The sequence below is a fragment of the Lactuca sativa genome, chromosome 7 (genome assembly GCF_002870075.4).
Source record: "Lactuca sativa cultivar Salinas chromosome 7, Lsat_Salinas_v11, whole genome shotgun sequence".
In the NCBI taxonomy this organism is placed as follows: domain Eukaryota; kingdom Viridiplantae; phylum Streptophyta; class Magnoliopsida; order Asterales; family Asteraceae; genus Lactuca; species Lactuca sativa.
The window spans coordinates 157,211,348-157,228,484 of NC_056629.2; the positions used below are offsets into that span (position 1 = coordinate 157,211,348).

At 34.2% G+C, this 17,137-nt stretch overlaps 1 long non-coding RNA gene across 1 annotated transcript; it reads right to left on the reverse strand.

The window, feature by feature from the left end:
- Positions 1–13,811: 13,811 nt before the first annotated feature.
- On the reverse strand, positions 13,812–15,919 carry LOC122195041 (uncharacterized). The gene is made up of 3 exons (XR_006184970.1): positions 15,409–15,919; positions 14,957–15,265; positions 13,812–14,855 (listed from the first exon to the last, which is right to left on the reverse strand). It is a non-coding gene; the product is annotated as an uncharacterized LOC122195041 (long non-coding RNA).
- Positions 15,920–17,137: the final 1,218 nt, after the last annotated feature.

Consider the following 17,137-nt stretch of genomic DNA (forward strand, 5'->3'; position numbering starts at 1 on the left):
GATCTGAAGTTACAACTTCAGATCTAGCCCATAGCTCAACATCCCAACTTTAAAATCCATAAAAAAAACCTAGAACTCAACAAAAGGGAAGAAAAGGAAGTAAGAATGGTACTTTGATACCTTCAAACAATGCTAGCTGAGGCAAAAATCGCTTCCCACTCCTTTCTTGCTTCAATTTCCTTTGCACTCTTAGCTTCCTTCCTCCAAGATCCTCTTTTCCAAGCTTCAAACCCACACCAACGCACACACACACGAATTAGGGTTTCATTTGCCAACTCCTACTCGCCGAGTCCCAATAGTGGACTCGCCGAGTAGGTCACTAAACACGTATTCTCACCCCGCTGCTACTCGACGAGTAGGTCGACCAACTCGTCGAGTAGAGCTTCATCCACAAATTCTTAATTAATTAATACCTGAGGATCAGGGCATTACACTTCTTTTCTTCAATCGGTAGGAACAGAGATAGAATCAAACCGATTCCCGAAATGCCTTTCTGGATATTCCTCAATGTCCCGTCTATTTACGAAACGTGAGAAGCAGATGATTAATCATCTTCTTTAAGAAGAAATCGAAGAATTTGTTGGGAATCCTACAAGATCCGTTCGTTCTTTTTTCTCTGACAGATGGTCAGAATTTCATCTGGGTTCGAATCCTACTGAGAGGTCCACTAGAGATCAGAAATTGATAAAGAAACAACAAGATCTTTCTTTTCTCAGGCGATCGGAAAATAAAGAAATGGTTAATCTATTCAAGATAATTACGTATTTACAAAATATCGTCTTAATTCATCCTATTTCATCAGATTCGGGATGTGATATGGTTCCTATCAAATCTAAAATGGGATTTTTAGGGTAGTTTTATCTTCTCTGGTTACTGGGAGATTTGGCTTGCTAGAAATGCATCCGTTCATGATTCAGTTGCTATGTCTTCTTCATCTATTATCAATAAAGTCAAGCACTGGTGTAAGGATTTATTGCATTACAGCTTGATTATCCCACTCATTCTTCTGGTTTTCATGATTCTATTTGTTTCCAAGTAATGCATATCCCTATGGTCTCCCCTAAGATTCCTAAAGGAAAATGGATCAAATGGGCTCCTCCTCCTTTTGGTATTTTGAAGTTGAACACAGATGGTTTTTCAAGGAATGGCATGGCAGCAGGTGGTGTCATTATTAGGGACTATAAGGGCTCCGCTTTGGTTGCTTTTTCTACCTTTTATGGCCAAGGTACCGACACATTTGCAGAAGCCAAAGCTCCCCTTTTTGGTATGATGCTTTGTTACAGATTAGGCTACTCCAACGAGTTCAGTCGAACAACGTAACGAGTCTATGTAAGAATAAATTTCTATTAATACGAAAACGTCCTTTAAATTTCGATATATCATATAAACTATCAGGGGAAAAATAATGATGTACAAAAAGTTCACTTGCCGCCTCTTAATCCCAATTGATCCATTTTTTATGATTCTTCTTAACATTTGAACTTTCGTCTCTCTCATGTACCATGTCTTTTGCCGCAGACAACGATGTGTGCAAAACCAACTCATCATCAGAATCATCATCGGATGAAGAAGCAATTAAACCTAAAAATTATCCATTTTTTTTAAAGTGTGTGTGTGTGTGTTTTGTTGTGTCCAAAATATGTTAAATGTATTTATATATCAAGACATTTATTAAAAATGGAAAAAGATTTTGTTTTTTTATTAAATTGCAAACGGTCTATCAAAGGTCCAACGGTCTAAAAATCGAATAGCCAACCACCAAGCTCGTCTTCTCCCGTCCTTGCACCCACATCACAACCCGACCACTACTGGCCATAGGGTTAGTGCTCATGCGTCTCCGGACGTGTCAAGTCAGCAACACGCATGGATTTGTATACCCACTCATAAAAACCTTACCTTTTCATGTAAATGTTTATATATATATATATATATATATATATATATATATATATATATATATATATATATATATATATATATATATATATATATATATATATATATATATATATATATATATATATATATATATATATATATGTGTGTGTGTGTGGGGTATCCCTTTAGATATAACCATACAATGTTACTAAAACCATTTTTTTAATTTTTTTTTTTTACAGTTATGCATTGATTAACTGTATTAGTTGTTGCTCTCAAGAAACGTTATGTTCAAACTCATGTGAATCATGTACAATCTTCTAAATAATTTTTTATTCATAAATATTAGTTATTATTGTAACAATATAATTATATTGAGCATACCTAATTCATCAATTATTTCTATTATTCTATATTGTACGCCAGACGTCATATATTATGTAAGCTCAGCCAACGTCAGGGAAGACCGATCCTATCATGGTCACCTTATCTAAAAACACGTAGCATCTCATGGATATAACTTATAACCACAGTTAGAACTTAGAAGAGCATGAAAATATATTGGGCTTGAGCCTCACCAAGTAATCTAGCCCAATAGATAATCCAAAATGTTAAAATATGGATTTCAGGTAATATCAATGATCCAAAAATACATAATATTGTTTTATGTTCTTGGCAACAACAAATTTGCATAAAAACGTAAAAGGAAAAAGTAAAGTCAGCAAAACCTAAATCATAAACTTAAAGAATGAAGACACTTAATTTCAGTTAAAATTTGGGAAAAATTATTGTTTGTTGGGAACTCTAAACAAGCTTCTCGGTTGGTTTTAGTGGGGCCACTGTAAGAAGTGTCGCTCTTGGACCACAACATTTTCCAATCTATTATAATAAATGAAGATTTTTTTGCCACATGTCGTCTTCTTTTTCATTTAGACACATGACATTTTTTAAAAATTTTAAATTTTTTATTTTTCACTTGTCATTTTATTGTATTTTTTATTTTATTAAATTAAAGTTCCACATTTAATATGTAAGGTAATATATATATATATATATATATATATATATATATATATATATATATATATATATATATATATATATATATATAAGGTATATATTAGAAAGGGTTTATATATGTAATGTATTCAATACATTAAAGCCTCATTAATTTTAATAATTCCAAATTTTTCTCATTTTTCTTATAAATTCAAAATTTTCAAATTGTTAAAATTTTATATTTAATTTTTTTAAAAATAAACCCATAATACATGGGTCTCACACCTAGTATCAAAATATAACTAAAACCGAGTTTAGTATTTCTCAAGTTAGGCTTTAAGGAATGGGTTGCTAAACAACGAATGAAGAAATTTCAGTCAAAACTTTCGTCTTGGAAGGCAAATACATTGCCGTTCGGGGGGCGATTGACACTCATCAAATCCGTACTTGGAAGCCTTCCTACCTATTATCTATCCTTATTTAAAGCACCACAAGGTATCTTAGATTCTCTTGAACAACTTAGACGCAAATTCCTATGGGGTAGCACAGGTGAAAAAAACAAAATACATTGGGTCAGTTGGCAAAAAGTTGTTGCAGAAAAAAAAAATAGATGTCTTGGATTGGGTACATTGAAAGCTCAAAATTTGGGTTTACTCATCAAATGGTGGTGGCGACTAATAAACGAGCAAGGAAGCCTTTGGTCTGGTTTTATCCCAGGAAACAACATCTCTCTGCTTCGGTGTGTACGAGCCAGTCACCAATCTCCAACAATCTTTCACCCCTGACCGAAGAAGGTTCAGTGCGCACTTAACCTTCTGGTCAGCAGGGCAAGAACATGTGAATAAACAACCCTCCACATCAGATAGCCACCTCATCGCCACAATCGGTCTTGAACTCTATCGAACACCAGAGACTTCTTATTGTTGAAGTCCTGATACTGAAAAACTCTCTCCCCTTGAATCCCTGTGATAGCAACAGTCGCGGTAGCTACAACAACAACAGCCTCAGAAAGTACAGCAAAGCGATCATCAAAGAGCTCAATCATAGTGATCTTGATAGACCCAAATGTCACCGGCATAGACCTCCGGACAGTAGAAACCAACTCAATGGCAATGATCTCCCGAATCTGATCATCAATCATCCCTGGCCTATCATGGCCACTTGCTCCACAACCGGAATCCGAGCCTCTCGTAAACATCATACTAAAAATAAACCAAAATATATCAGAAGCCACAATACACATAGCTATAATCACAATACGAGACTAAACCCTTAGGGTTTGTGACTTCCTTGCTACGCGTACGGATCATGTGCTTTTAGTGGTACAGGTCTATACTACCTTCCACACCTACCCGTACTTTTCTTAAGGATCGTCACAACCGCCCTAAACAAGTACAACAACTAGGGCACGCATACATTGTTGGGTCAATATTATGGTTTATACTTTACTTTTCGAGGAAAATGTGTTTTTATGTAAAGACCGTAAACAGGTCAGTGTTTACGGCCATAAACGGGTTTACGGCCGTAAACCCATTTATGGCCCATGTTTCCCTTGTATACATATAGGTGTTAGGGGAGAGGAGTAGCGATTGATGAACAGAAAAGGAGTGTACAGCCTAGAGAAAGAGAAGAACAAGTGTGTGTTAGTGTGTGTGAATCTCTTGTATCCGGATCATCATTCTATTTATCAATACATTGAGATTCATATTATTCTTCTTCTCCTTCTCTTATATTTGATCTGACATCATCCGTTTGATTGGGATTCCACACCATCAAACGGATCTGATTGATACACAGGTAGATTCGGGACTTACAATTGGTATCAGAGCAATGATTGTATCAGTCAATTTTGCCAGATCTGGAGGATATTTGATCTTGTTTTCGAAAAAATTTTGTGTTTTTGGATAGATCTCTGAAAAATAAGGGGGGTTTGATCTTCGCGTTTTTGATAAAAACGAGTTTTTGATCGATTTTTGGAGCAAAAAGAGGTGAAAAAAGTTGTTTTTCACGTAATCTGCGAAGAGTTTACAGCATTTGAAGGGTTTACAGCCGGAAACTGTTTATGGTCGCCGGAGGTTTGCGGTCACCGGAGGATTGCGGCCAGAGTTTGCGGCTCGAACGTGTGCGGCTCGGCTTGGACGGCTAGGGAATTCAGCGTTCAGCAACATTCTTCGGTACCTTTCCTCGTTCAGCGCTTACTGTTAAAAAAAAAGGATAAAGAAGGAATTTTGGAGGTGCCAGGGATCGAACTCGGGCCTCCTCTATACTCAACACGCGTCTTACCATCTCTTCTAGGCTGAATCTTGTTCCATTCCTTCCGTTTTAACTGAAAACTCTCATTTTCGAACCCAGTTTCGCAAATTGTCATTTTTAGCCCAAAATTCAATTTTTTTTTTAAATTCCTTTTTCAACCCAAAAAAAATTTTAGCTTTTAAATTTTGACTTTTATTTTTGACTTTTGACCTAAAAATTGACTTTGACTTTCAGGTTTGACCTTTGACTTTAAACTTTGACTTTTTCGTTTAATTTTTAAAATTTCAAATTTAGCTTTTCGGTTTGATTTTAAAAGTTTGACTTTTGAGTTTGACTTTTAATGTTGACTTTTGAGGTCTATAGTCAAAGGGCATTTTTAAATTTTAGTTTGACTTTTAAGATTTATTTTGGCTTCTAGTTGTGCTTTTAATGGTTTTTTAGGTCAACGAGGGAATTGAAGACATGAAAGAGAGTCGTCCGGAGATGTTAAGACAAAACTTCAACATGTTCAGTTACATTCCCGGAGAAACCCTGGAGGCTTAGCTGCAGCGATTCACCACTCTCTCTACGGAGATGAATATAGATGGGATCTTCTTGACTAAGTCCGAGATAAACAAAAAGCTGCTAAATTCACTTCCGAAATCATGGGATATGAACGTGGTTGTCATCAAGAAGACAAAAGATCTCAACAGTCTTAGTATTGTTGATGTAATTGAAGAGCTTGACGCTTTGAAACATGGAGAAACAATGAGTTCCGCAAACATCCCGGTCAATGAAGTTTCATGTACTCCATCTTGTGAAGATACAATTAAAATTCTTCGTGAACATAATGATTTGCTAAAAAGGGAAGTCGAGGACCTAAAATACGAAGGATATCAACTTAGGAAAGGACATAAACCCCTTAAGGTTGAATTAGAAGCAAAAACCAAAGACTTTAGGAATCTTTAGGAAGAGTATAGCAACAAGTGTGAAAATTATGACTATATTAAGAGACAACTTGTTACTGTAACTGAAGAACTTGACACTTTGAAAATTAAGTGTGGAAAAACAGATGTTAGTTTCAAAAATTATATTGCGTCAAGTCAGACAGTCGAGTCCTTATTTGAAACCCAATTAAAATTCAAAGATAATCAAAACAAGGATCTAGGGTATGATAGTGTTCCTCCACCTTTCAATCATAACTACACATCCATCCCTATGACACAGGAAGAAATTTACATGGAGGCACATCTTCAATATGGAAAACCAGTTGGATTTGTGTCAGGATGTATTTAGGTTGAAAATACTAATGTTTCTACTTCATGTGCAGGTAGAGTAGCAGAAGATGAGAACAAGGAGAACACTACTGAACAAACCAACGACTCCTTGAACTCAGAATTTGTTGCTTCGAATTATGTTACTCCTAACAAACCTGTCGTTAAGAAATACAGGCCACCAATTCCAGTGAAACAAAGTGCCTGCTGCAATTGTGCTTGTGGGAAAAATAAGAGACAAAGCAAGGATACGCCACCAGGGGCAGGAAGAAATAACTTCACAGTGAAGAAAAAGACTTGTTTTCACTGTGGAACACCTAGACACATTGCCGGAAATTGTCCAAATCGTGCATATGAGTTCTTAGAGTTCTCAATTGGTTGCATAACAACTTGGAAGCAATGGCAGGCTCTTGTGCTGCTAGGTGGCAAGAAGTTAAGATTGCACAAGTTCAATCCATAAGAGTTTGGATTTGTCACTAACCTTGTCTTGTGATCATGGTTTTGATAATTCACATCGATAAGAACACATACACCATTAAATCTAAGTGTCATAAGGTTTCTCTCTAATTCATGAAAATGATGGTGAGGAAACACTTTCACTAAGTATATTTTAACTAGATAGCAATTGTGATATTTGCATTCTGAAAGTCGTTAGTGGAGCGTGTGTGGTTAACCGACACACTAACATGGACTTGTGAGAAGTGGCAAAGGTCTAAACAATTGAGACTATGATTACGGCATCCCTTTTCATAGTTCTTAAATTGTGTACACACACTTATGAGCTATCTAAGATAAGGTGTATGATATTGATAAAGTTTTATCAAACCAATCTAGTATCAGAAATCTGAACTTTGGTAAGAAAGCCAATAAGGTGTTGTTTTTCTAGAAGTCCAGCTGATTTACGAGTACACGTCAAAGCTAGTGGGAGCATAAGTGTTATGCTAATAATTATCATGTTAGTGGGAGCATGATAATTATGATAAGTATTGCAAGTTAGCAATATTAATTATAGAAAACAAAAGTTTCAATTCGTGAGGCTGCAGGGGTTGAAAAAGTTGTTTTGCTATAATTAAGGGAGAGAAAATTATACTTCATTTCAATTCTAAAAGCTTAGATTGAGATTTTAATCAAATTTAGTCAAGAATATATATGAATTTCATGTTGGAATGGCTCAACATAAGGAAATTCTATATATGTGTTCATTATTTGCATTCTAAAATTTGATTATGATTGCGGCATCCCTTTTCATAATCTAAATTATGAGAACTTGGCAAATTGAAATGGAAATATTATAGCAAAAGACTGGTTTGGTCTTTATGTGAGACATCATGAATCGTGTCCTATATGCTTCGGATATAGGGTCGATTGCATGTGCTATAATATTCATCCTTTCTAAAATTTTCCAAATGCCTGGGGCATTAAGAAGGGAAAAGGTTTAGGATTGAATATGACTAAAGTGATTAAGCAATTGTCGAGGACAATATAAGGTTTTACCAAAGATTGGTTGTTTAGGGACAGTTGGAAGTATGGTGTTCATTTTGGAAGGACCATATTGACATATTTTGAAAAGAGGTAACTCTTGTACAGAAGTGATAGTCAAAATGGGAATATGGGAAGGTGAAAGTTATCTGTATAAGATTAGGAAACTTAATGCAAGAAGAATGTTCAAAGGCAATGAACTTTGAATATGAGACTTCGGTTCCATGGAGTTGATCTCCATTGGAATACTCTGTAATGTTTGTTGATAAGTCTTTGTGACTTTGTGCATAATCGTTACAAGGGGACCAATGCATATAAGTTTAAAATCTAGCAGATTTCAATAAATGATAAGGATATGGAATTCTTACATTTACAATAAGGATTTGGGAGTGTGAAATTAGAATCATGGTTCAATTGGTTTATTTCACAATGTAAAGATCATGGGTAAACATAGTGTGCATACTTGGTGTATGGCATGACTAGTGTTTAGAAAACATAGTGTACATGCTTGGAGCATGGGACAACTATTGTTTTAATTCAAGAATAAAGTTGATAGCTGAAACAGTATGCAATGAATAATATGTAATCATATGGTGATAAATAAAATGTGGTTTATTTATATTCATAAGTTATGAGACCATATTGGATTCAATTATTCTTGTGTTTCATTTTGCATGTTTTGACTTCCAGAATAACTAGGTCATTCTTCCTGGATGACTAAGTTATTCAAACCATCCACAGTCGGTCATATGTTGGAAGTAGATATGAATCAATACTGTCATGGGTTGGGCTTGTAGAGGTCTAAGATGTTGGACAAGGTGGTGCTACAACACTCATGAGTGCTCATAAGTTCTGAGTATTGGATTCAACCTACGCTCATTGGAATCACTTCATGGATATTATCACGAGTGATCGTGAGACGATAATATCTTATATTCTTCAAACCTAGAGAGATTTTATATCTGTCAACTCCGTGCTCCATTGAATCAGTTAATGCGACTATAAACTCCATATTCAAATATCACAACAAATATAATGTGGTAGCAATAAGTTGTTAATCTGGAAAATAAATGGGTAATAGAACCCAACAAAAAATTACGATCATGGATATGTGAATTACATTAGTAACTCAAAATCAAATGTATTGCTCCACTGATCTCATTTGCCCCATCATATCTCCATATGCAAAAGGAGTCTCGATTTTATCATATATTGTTGCTCCTTCATCAAATAATCATCTTTCCTGTTTCATCAAATTTACGATGATTTATTTGCAAATAAAAATAAATTATAATACTATAACTAATTTTTTCAATTTTCTCCAAAATAAGTTGTCTTGTAAATTTGGTCCTTGTTTGAGGATGCTGTAACCTTTTTGGTCCCTATATCATATTGAAAATGTGGACATTTTTTTTGGCTAAATTGGCTGAAATTTATAATAACAAACTGTAGGTAGTACATTATCATAATAAAAAAGTAAATGCAGGTGCAAATGCAATAACACGTCTGTCAAAATCATTATTTAGTAAAAAAGTCATTAAAATGTGAAACACCTAGGGGGAAATATTATATTAGTAGAAAACCATAAACTTGAAGGAGTGGAACAGGTGCATTCCAACCAATTAATTCATTATGCAAAGTCATGTGTTATTTTGTATGACCAAAAAACATAAAAGCTAATTAACTCTATCATGTATCAGTTAGATTAAGAAGTGTATTAGTTAAAACATTGAAACTTTAAGACCATAAAGCAACAAAAAAAATGATAATTATAGGGGACAACCCTAAGATTTTTTGAAGTCATCTTACGAATTTGGTCTATTTGTTTCTCTCAAAACTGCAAGTTCAATCCGCAAAGTCTGAATTCATTTTTTGAAAGGGAAAACTAAAAGACGACATTCAAACAATTCCAAAAAATTGGAAATTTTTTGATATATATATATATATATATATATATATATATATATATATATATATATAGAGAGAGAGAGAGAGAGAGAGAGAGAGGTGGGTTCAATTGAGAAAATAAAAAAGGTTGAGAATGAGGGAATCATTCTCAGCCAGTCATTTTATTCAAGCATATAAAGACACGGTGGCAAACTTGTAAATATGAGAACAACCTTTAATATCAAATACGTATCTGTAGTTCAAACCCATTCATCGTTCATCATCCAAATTTCTTCTCCAACTTTCAACAATCATCCAGATTTTTTCGATTAAACCATCATCAATCCATTTTTTTTGATCGGGTAAAGCCGTAAAGGGGATATGAAGCAGATGATGTCGAGAGGAAAACGAGAAGCGAATCGATGAACGAACATAGCGGGCTTTGCAGCAACCCTTCGTTCACCTCCCGTCGTCGGCAGCAAAGGAGACCAAGGTGAAGATTCTCTGGTGCTCGTCTTCGTCTGATTAAGGGGGAGAAGCACGGAGGTTCGTCGCCCGACTCGCAAACCGAGATGGTCTCCGTGGTTTTGACTAGACCAAAGGAGGAGGTGCTTGGTTTTGCTAGGAGATTGCAATCGGAAAGAAGCCAGAAGCGAGGGTTTGGTTTTGCTAGGAGATTGGGTCGGACGTCCGCAGCCTCTCATTTGCTTCCTGTCGGCGAGAAATGAAGAGAGAGGGAGGCAAGGGAAGATGGCATCGGTGTTAGTGGGTCAACGAGCCAAGGCATAAAGGGAAACCGAGGTTCCAATCGACAGAAATAGTCTAGAAGATGGTGGCTTTTGGCTGTGGTAATCGACCGGAAGTGTTGAAGGATCTCGATGGGGCAGTTGTTGCTTCAATTGGTACAGTCCTCTTCTCGTTTCTTTTATTTTGATTGTAAATCAGTTAGGTGGGTGTTTGGGTGATCGATGTTCAACGGGTGAGTAGATGGGGGAAAAGGATTTGATCAGGTTTGGTGTGTTCATCATGAACAGATGGAGAAAGGGGTTTGACTGGAAATCAACGATAACGAAGGGAGTTTGGTTTGTTTCATTTGACAGGAAAGAAAACAGATGACAATGATTCCATGGATGTTTGTTTGCTATTGTTTAATCTTGTTTGGATAGAAATGTATGGTATGTTTGGTTGGATCATTTGACAGGAAAGTCTGTATGTTATTTATATGTGAATAACATATAAAAGTTATATATATTTGTGAAAATACATTATAATATTCATATGTGAATATACTGTGTAATATTCATATGTGAATATACTGTATAATATTCATAAGTGAATATATCATCTAATATTCACAAATGAATATACTATGTAATATTCACATGTGATATACCATGTAATACTCTGTAATACTCAGATATGAAAATATTATCTAATATTCATAAGTGAATATACCATCTAATATTCACAAGTGAATATACTATGTAATATTCATAAGTGAATGTATCGTCTACTATTTAAATATGAATATACTATGTTTATTATATGCTATATTCATATATGAATGATACGTAAATTGTAAAAAATAATAATAATAAAAAAAAATAAAAAAAAATAATCATAGTTTTTATTCATAACTGAATAACGAATGTATTGTAGTAAAAATCTGGTTCATTTTTATTCACTTATGAATAACGATACCTGAAAATATAAAAAAAAAATTATTTTTATTTTAAAACTATATCAATATGGATGTCTATTTGTAGAGAATAAAAAATCATAAATTTTGGTATATTTAAAATCATTTTTCGATAAAAATAGCTTCTTAAAAATTAAAAAAAACGAAAAAACTATGTTTTTGTATATATTAAGTTAATGATTAGCATAGTTTAAGGAAACATGTTTTGTTGGAAAACACATGTCTATTCCTTTCCCATTTCTGCTGGTACGACGGAGGTTTTTGCGGCAAAAATAAATGAGTGACTGAGAATGATTTCCATATTCTCAACCTTTTTTTTCTCAATTGAACCCTCCTCTCTCTCTCTCTCTCTCTATATATATATATATATATATATATATATATATATATATATATATATATATATATATATATATATATATATATATATATATATTGAAAATTAAAATAAATGATAAAAGGGAAAAGTAGTTATTTTTCATGGGAGAAAAGACCAAAAACATCATAAAAATCTCTATTAAGGCATACTACTCCAAAAGATTTCTTTTAGGACCTAATCCAAAAACACCACCTAAACACGGGGACCTAAAGTGTAACTTATTGATTATAAAGAAATTATTTTAAGCAAAAGCTACAATTCTAACCACAATTCATTGTCATAAGATGATTGAATCCATTAAAGGCAGTGATTCTAAATATGAATTGCCACCTTTCCGGATGTTGCCTTATTTAATCTATACAAAAATTTGTTATAAAGTATGATAGTTAGCAAATGATAATGAAAATCTCATTGAACAACAACAAACTTGCCTTGCTTTTATTGATTTCATCAGCGTTGCATTTCATTACATCTTTGCACTTGATAGTTTTCATTTGCCCTTTGATTTTTATCATTAACAAACCCATAATCCACTCTTCCGACTGAATCCATTAATATAACTCAGTAACCTGCATTTCATACAAACATCAAGAATCAAAACATGAATCCAAAAAATTTATAGATTTTTTAACAGTTTTTTTCTACTTATGAACAAATTGAATTATTAAAAAAAAATAGAACCTTCAAAGTTCTTCAATGTCACAAGTGGTGACAATGTAAGGCCCTGTTTGATTTCATTCTGACCAGGTCCGGTCAGAGGTTTTATTTGACTCAGTCCTAGTCTTGCTGTTTGATACCAATATTAGAGCTCTTACTCGGTCAGTAAATGGCTAATGAACGGCTGACTGGGACCTGTAAAAATTAAAGCCTGACCGAGACAAAAATCATCTTCTCCCTCGTATGCCCTTCTCTTTCGCTTGCCAAGGCTTCATTCCTTCAGCCTCCCACCTCGTTCCTTCAGGTCTCCTACCTGGCTCCTCCTCCAGAGTGGTAAGAATTTTCCTGTTTTGACCTAATAAACAGGTTTGCAATTCCCGTCTCTCTATAAAATTGATTCTTTGAAATCGATTTTTTTATATGCTTGAAATCGATTCTTCAGTTCTTTGAAATTGATTGTTCACTGTGTTGAAATAGATTTCTAATACATGCATCGCTTCCTTCTACTTGCTTTTGAGACGATTCCCATTAAGCTTAAAGCCCAAGTAATTAATCGACCGGTCCTCTTATTTCCCTGAACAGTAATTCTTGAAATCTTCATGAAATTATATATGGATGAGTGTACAGGTTTGCTTGTTTTAAGTGTATTTGGCTTTATTTATGTTTGAATTTGATCCAGGTTTATTTGGTATTGTTGCACAGTACAAAAGAAATTGCAAGAACAAATAGAGGTATAGTGTTTCTATTTGCTTACAACCTTTACCATGGGTTCAAATTCAGTTTTCTATGAATTCTTTTATTTTTTACATTTAGAGAATTGGAAGTGATAACAGTAATTTTGGTGTTGTTGCAGAAGCTTGAAACAATTTGGAGGATACACATATATAGATGCCAACAAACATGGAAAATGACTTGCAGGTCGACGGATGTAAAAACCCAAAAGAAATTGAAAAGTGGGTAGAATAAAGCTGCAAATATGGCTGTCGCTTGCTAGTTTGGTGTGAGGCAAAAACAGTCATCGGTCCATAGTATGTAAAATAGACAAATGAAAAGAAATTGATGAAAAATGACCAAAGAAATTTGGATGTTATCCATTGAAATTACACCATGACACAAAACAACCAAATTTTGGAAAATAGAAGAGAAGGGTAAAATAGTCATTTCCAACATTCGGTATAATTAGTCAGAGCCATAATCAAACAACAAGGTTTCAATCAGAGGTAGTTTCAATCAGAACTTCAGACCTAGTTAGACTCTAACTCAGTCTGATCTTACTCGGTCAGAAACTATCAAACAACCCCTAAATCTGTCCAATTAACACTCCTACTGAAACATTCGTATTTTCTAAAAAAAGGGAGAAGAATAAACAAAATCCTAAGGTCACTTCCTCTGAAATGGAAAAATTCGAATTAATTACAATCAGATTATGTACGTACCTGACTTTGAATTTTTGCAATGGCAGCAATAAAATGTTCAATAGCAACCATATATCCAAGTTTTCATCCAGTCTGTGAATGCAAGAGGTATATATGTCATATGTATGTATAACTTAGAAAACCCATTAACTGTTACTGTTTGTTGCGACATACAGGTAAAGATGCAAAACTTATGTGCTCATAAGTTTCATTAGAAAGAACCTAAACAAAATCATCATTAATTTTGGATATATTTGTAAAGACTATGAAGGAATGTTACCATCACCATCTTCATCTTCTGATAAGCCTCTCACAAATGATCCAGCCCAGATTCAGACCCAATTTTTTCAATATTTGAAGCATAGGCAGCTGCCACCACGGGGTTGGAAGCCTTCACTTGATTTGAAATCCATAGAGCTTGACCCATAGCCATCAAGCATCCACAATGACATCATATTTTCAGATTTCAAGCATTGTGATTTAAGGTATGGGAAAAAGTCTAATCATATTCCTTGCAAAATGAAACAAATGCCATTTTTGTTTTTACCGGTTGTAGTAAGAAATCCAATTCATAAATAATGCAGTAATAGAATAGGTGACGAGGCCTAATTTGAACTCTTATGAAATAAATATACTATAACAGTTAAAACTGGGAAAAAAATCAGCAAAAAACATGTACCTTTATAAAATAATAATCAAAGGTTTGAACATTTTGGTTGTGGTTGGTCTAATTGGATCCAAGTATACCAGTGTCCAATGCTTAGAGATGAAATAAAATGAAAGTAAGATGTTGCAATACAGGTATCAAACACAAAAACAATAGAGACATCAAACACCAACACAACTACAAATAATTGGATCTCAATCGAGTTAAGCAATATTTTAGTAAGGAAGATGCTTACCAAGCTTGTTGATATTTGAATCATTGTAGTTCTGAGGCCAAGACACACTTCCCACTAGCACCATATATAATTAGACCAAAATAGATTCAATCAGATGAAAATCTTATGCATTAAAAATTTTATATAATAGTTAATTTGGTTGAAAATCAACATACCCTAGTTCAAGCATTTCATCGACCAGTTGGGGTGCATAGTCAAATTCTCCTTCAAATCTCATTACAACATCAAGGGTGATGCAGTGCATCAGGTGGTGAGTGGTGATGATGAAATCCTCCTCGGTCGTAACTTAACTACCAACCACTTAGTGTTCTTTTTCGTGCTCGCATTCTCCAATTGCATAAACAATATCCAATTGCATAAACAATATCCAATTGCAGAAACAACATATATGAAAGTAAACCCAAAAAGCGAAGACACGCCAACCAAAAAGCAGCCGACATCAGTTGTTGTAGGCTTCATCACGCCTGATGACAAAAAAAAAAGCAAACAAATGATCTGGTGTGATAGATTCTGACAAACCTAAATTAAAAATCACCTATTTGTAGTCGTCTAGTCCAAAATCAAGCACAAATCGAAGAGAGTGAAGCCGTAAGTTGCAAATACATACCCAAATCAGTAATGAACGGCGGGAACATACGGATATCGGTGAAGGAAGAACCAAAAAAGACCCAAACCCATAAATAGGGGTTTTTTTTTGCCAACCTCTTAGGCCTGTCTTGGACACCATCGATAGTAGCAAAAGAATATCATTCATGAAGCATCGGCAATCTGAAGTTAGAAGGAAGAACATTGAACGTGAAGAGGGAACTGATTTCGTGAGAATCATCAACAAAGAGAAGTAGAGATATCCGCCTATACACTAGTTTCCATCGCCTCCTCCTGAGAGAAGGTGTGTAGACACTGACGAACTGATCAACGGAGCATGTAGAGAAGGAGGGTAAAGGTGATAACCGATGTGAGGAGATCGATAGGAACCTTCTGTGATTTCTGAGCACCTGATGATCGTTTGAGAGAAGAGTGAGAAATGACGGTAGATGAAGTAGAAGAAATCAGGTTAAAAATTAGAACAATCGGGAAGAGATCGAAGTGGAAGCGGTTTGGAAGAAGGGAAAGAGGGATTACACAGATCTGAATTCGATTGGAGAAAAAAGAGGTGAGAAGCAACACGTATACACAAACAATATGAATATTGACATAAAATGACCTGGTGACAGATCTGAACGCACATACATAAACAGGGATAGTAGAAGGGCCGAAATTGACAAAATAGATAGGAGTTTACTGTAGCTAAGCAAAGAGAATATATATATATATATATATATATATATATATATATATATATATATATATATATATAATGATTATAAAGAAATTATATTCATGTGTAACTGGTTTATATTCTAACCATTTGCAAGGCTATAGAAAATTAACATTAGAATATCAAAATAGCAGCTTGAGATGAAAAAATAATAAAGTACTTTTGAAACCAATGAAAATTCATTACTAAAGTTGTCCTTCTTTCTTATTTGTTACAATGAATATCATTAAAAAAAACAAATTAATAACCAACGAAAATAATTTATGCAAATACAAATGAGAAAACCACAAACTAAATTTGTTATAAATTGTTATTCTAATAGTTAATGAATAGATCAATCGTTAGATATTATTCTAAGATTATGTTTGGCGTACTAGCTGAAAAGCTAGTTGTTAGCTGAAAAGTTAGTTGTTAAATAAAAAGCTATCTGATAGCTGAAAAGCTAGCTGATAAAAAAATAGTGTTTGGTAAAACTAGTTGAAAGATATAAAATGACATTTAAAATAATGTGTTTTTATAATTAATTCAAGAGATTTGGAAAATTTTTAAAAAGCTACTCTAAGTAGCTTTTTAAAAAGCTAGCTTATAAACTACTTTTTGGCTTGCAAACATGACAACTGAAAAAAAACTCAAAAAATCAGCTAGCTATGTCACGCCAAACACAGTGTAAATTCATATTCATAATGTAATCATTTCCTATTAAAATGATAAAATCCTCACTGTAGGTGCAAAAGAAACTTAAAAAAAATATGTTTAAAAATAAACTACAAAAATTCGTAGGTAGATTCGAATTGCAAAAAATACTAAGGTCCCGTTTGATACGCATCTTTCCAGGTCCAAACAGATCTTTCTGGCTGAATGGACCGGAAAGACTGTTTGATTTGCACAAAAAATGGTCTTTCCCGGTAAGATATGTCTTTCCCAGAAAGCCCCAAAATCATATTTTTCTGGCTGAATGAGCTGAAAAGACAATTATGCACCAAACCTCGCATTCTTCTTTCTTTCTTGGATTATCATT